Source organism: Setaria viridis, chromosome 2 (assembly GCF_005286985.2).
Source record: "Setaria viridis chromosome 2, Setaria_viridis_v4.0, whole genome shotgun sequence".
Taxonomy (NCBI): Eukaryota; Viridiplantae; Streptophyta; class Magnoliopsida; order Poales; family Poaceae; genus Setaria; species Setaria viridis.
Window position 1 is genome coordinate 12,139,900 of NC_048264.2, and position 4,461 is coordinate 12,144,360.

The window sequence follows — 4,461 nt, forward strand, 5'->3', positions numbered from 1 at the left end:
CGGAGTCTAAGATGGAATCTAGCGAAGGTCCAAGACGAGTGGCATGAGAAGGGTGACCTAGAGTAAGAAGCCAACGTGAACACATCTATGTAAAAGACCCTTGTGTACGATATATTCTGGGAATATAATGAGTGAATATGGATAAATTAGGCATGTAAAATGGTAGTATCAACTAACAGCACAAATTGCCATTAAGCGGTGGATGCAGGAATGCACGTGCATTGCTTATGAAACTGGCCTTTTATTTCTCCTTTAGTGATGTGCTGCCTCGTTCTTGCTTAATAATGTCGATGAAAACATGTGGCACTATAAATAACATATTTCTCCATGGTTTAAAACTAGTACTTGTATTTGTATACGACTATATTTTCATGTCTGTGCATTGTGAGGATTACATAATATATAAATGATCTATCATATAATCATATTTACTTGCCATGCTTATGTTTATCCAGGTTTATCCTTCAAAAGCCAATTTTAAGCCCAAACCAGTATAACAAGCTAAGGCTGGACAAGTACCTTTAGCTGTCTTAAATCTTGCTATCCACCTTGTTCCTTGTGTTATTCCAAAAGTCGCAAGAGACAAAAAAAGTGATTTCTGATCAGCTGTATGTTTATTATAACTCAGGAATGATAACCATGCATCAGTTGAGATGAGGCGAAGTATCTTATGTTATCTCATTGTAGTGCGGCATCTGAAGATTGCTATCGAGACAAAGGAGAGAGCATTTGGTTATCACATACCGAATGAAAACGAGATATCCATTGTGCAGAACTGCAGATAGAAGAATTTGTTGAAAGTTAGGAATTTGGAAATTTAGATTTAGATACGGTGAAAATGAAATTTGCACCAATTAGACATTATCCATGGTTCAAGGAGAGCTACAGGGCACAATTCAACTTCGTTGCTGGCGCAGGCCGACACACAACAAAACTTAATGCGACCACGCATGTCGTATTCATTGAGGGCGCTGGCACAAACACATCTACATCAGTACAAGCCCATGCTCAGTCACCACTGCATGCCAGCAACGAAAAAATGCCTCTTAATGAATTCTCATCTCCTTCAGCAACCATTGCTATATAAGGTAACCCCGCCTCCAATCCCGTCTTGCATGTTTTGACTTGTCATATCCTTCATTACATTTTGATCCCGTGCCCATATATTCCACACGCTAAGATACAGTTTACTAGCTAGATAACTTGTCAAGGAGTGGAGCCATCATGAAGACTCAAAAGAGTTTATTTGGGAATGAGTAGCATAGGGAAACCGTGTGCCAGGCCGGCTCCGTGGGCAAGGTTCTTTCATGAAGGGTGAACAAACGGACAGGTCGAGAGGGTGACACATCTTCCTTCTCTTCCATGTGAAACCTCAGTCGGATGCGCACGCTCGCAAGGCGGCAGGGTCGAACGGAGAGGAGCCACAGTGGATGGACAGAGAGGAAAAGGCGGGATAAGGTTAAGCAAGAAATAGGAAGGAAGAAAAAAGAGGGAGAAAACGGAGAGAAGAAAAGAAGAGAGAGAGTTAGAAAAGAAAGAAAGAAAAAAATAGAGAGAGAAAAGAAAGGGAGAAGCCTTTTTGATAAATATTTTCCAAAACAGTTTTAGCTCCACTAGAGAATAGCTCAGAGCTTTCAGCAGGAACTGAAGCTCTGCCAAATAGACCCTGTACCTCAATGGATATGTGGAGGTGTTTTAGAAAGCATGTTAACCGGGTTTCATCTAAATGAAACATATCTTCTCACTCCGCATGACTTCTTTGTTACATCACAAATTTTGTTGGAGTGTCATGTCATTTAATGTGAATCAACTCCCGATGAAAATAGCCTAATTAACGAAAGAACAGTCCAATATTGAGCTCCGTCGTTCGAGCCTTCAAGCATCCCAAATTGCCAACTACTTCGGCTGCTTCTTATATAAGTACCTCTTACTCATCTGTCCATATATTCCAATTTACAATATTACTAGCAGAAATGCTCGTGTGTTGCTATAGGTCCTTACTTGCTCTCACGTTATTATTCGTTTGTTCCTAATATGTTGGCTTCACTTCACAATATGTTGGTGCGTTGTCCCAGTATAGTAGTAGAAGACATTTGTGGGTGGTTTGATGCCATCTGTTTATTACGTGGAACCCACATATAGAAATATAAAAATCACCGCTTAACCTCCACTCTATCCATTCATTCGATTTCCCCTGTACTCATCGTCATCCAGCCAGTCGCTGCCTCTTCGTTCATCGGCGCCACCTGTATTTGCCCCATCCTCGCCCTTGCCCAGGCAAGCGCTCATCCTCCCTGTGCCTAACCTCATTCCCGCTTTGAGCGCTAGGTCACAGCGCCTCTGGCCACCATGAGCAAGAGTACGTTCTCTCTTCTTCTTATTTCCATCCACCTCCCTTTTATAATCCACTCCAAATCATTCCAATCAAGTGCAAAATTGAGCCCCCAATTGCTAGATGTGGAGGTCCTAGTTCCGGATCTGAAGGGAATGGACGTTATTGAGAGGGGGGTGTGAGGTCCCAGCCTCCACCCTGTTTGCATTGCCTGCAGGCTGCTGCTGCCCCCCCCCCTCCCTGGCACCATACCCTTGCTGGCATATGGCTCTACTTGGTTGACTGCAAGGAGGCACTCGGCTCCTTATTTCCTTTCCCCTTCCTCCTCTCTTCTTCACCCCTTAGGTCTAGGTGGCGGGTAGGGCGTGCAGCGCGAGTGAGTTGCTGCCCGCCAGGGTGAGCAGTAGTAGATGAACATCACTCTAGCTAGCCGTTTCGTATGGGTGTGGAGGCGTGGTCAAAGCCCAAAAGCCAGTGTAAAACCGTATGAAAGCGATGGATGGCTGATTGACGACAGACCAGAGGGCAGCTGACCACCATTATCCGCTAAGCAACGAAAATGAAAGCAAGAGGGGAATGTGTCGATCATGGCATGGACGACCAGAAGCTGCCGTCATCCATCATCATGATCTCGTTCAGGCTGTCCCAAATGTCCTGCTCCTTTAGTACCGGCCTCGCGCCGTGCTGTCCGGCCGGCACCACCGCCGCAGGAACCACGCGCACCAGCGAGGACGCATTCGACCCGCAGGTCTCGTGCAAGCTCTCGGGCAGCGGCTGCGGCAGGTGGTGGTGGTGGAGGTACATCGAGATTGGCACCCAAGAAGGTGCGGGCGCAGGGGTCGCATTGTCGGGGAAGTTGAGCTTGGCACGGCGGCCCCGGAACATGACAATGACGAAGTCGTAGGCGCACGCAGTGTCCACGGTGGTGTTGAAGGTGCCGAGCCACTTGCGCACGGTGCAGTGCGGGTCGAGGATTTCCGCCGCCCACTTGCCCCATGGCCACCGCCGCACCGCGGTACTTGCTCACCCTCCCCCTCCGCTGCCGTAGCTTGCCCATGCCCCCGGCGACGGTGGTGCGGCTTGCGGACGCGGACGCGGACTTCTCCCCTCTGTCATCGCTGTCACTGCTCGACCTAGTCTCCACCGCGGTGAGGAGCTCGCAACCGCCGACGGCGCACCCGTCCGCGCCGCACGTGGCGCAGGCGCACGCCGCGGGAGCTTCGATGGCCAATTGCAGTAAAGTTTGTGCACCTTTTTGCAAAATCATCAAGACATATTCCAAGGACTACAGGTTGATTACGAAAAAGTTGAGGAAGTTTTTTGCAAAGCAACTGCAACGGTTGCAACTGCACTTTAATATTATTTAATATTAGGTATAGATATGTTTCTCTTCCTACCATTTTCACCGCATGCTACCTACACCTTGGATAATTCCTAAAAAGTGAGCCAGAGAATGGGTGGCGTCTTGAAACCATATTCTGCCATCATGGAAGCACTTTGGGCGATAGGACGGTCACCGAGGGTTACCGCGTGGAGAAACAAATTCCATTATCAATAATTCCGTCCTGATACATTCCATGGCAAATTGTAACTCAATACGTGATGCAGTGATGTAGAGAAAACTAATGCGTGCTTCTCATAAATTGGGCAACCACCTTCGTCTTGCACCTTGCTTTCTACTTTCACACGGCTAAAGCATATTGTCGCCACGCTTCAGGACTTCCATCCCAAGCATCGGAAAATCATGAACTGGATGTAGGTTGCGCATATTAGCTCTACGACAAGCCCAGTTGTCTATCAGAAGACGTCCGCAGAAATCATCTTGAGATATTTTACTGTGCAATATTTCCTTTTAACATGCAAACTTAAATTAGGCCCTTCATTTGAAGCCACGAGGTGGATGATTGTAATAAAGAGATAAAAACACTAGAAGCGATTAATAAATCAGAACAGAATATGTGCAAAAGATGCAACGAGTGAATGAAAAAAGTTCTGAATATCACCATGCACAGCATGTATACGGCTATCGTTCTGAGTGGTGAGCATACGAGAAGGCACATGCTCAAGTCAAATGCAAGATACATTTGTACACACATTCACTGATCATATAAATTTTCTGTAATCCACAA

At 46.5% G+C, this 4,461-nt stretch overlaps 1 pseudogene; it reads right to left on the reverse strand.

Moving 5' to 3' along the window:
• Positions 1-2,917: 2,917 nt before the first annotated feature.
• Positions 2,918-3,599, reverse strand: LOC117844106 (uncharacterized; annotated as a pseudogene).
• Positions 3,600-4,461: the final 862 nt, after the last annotated feature.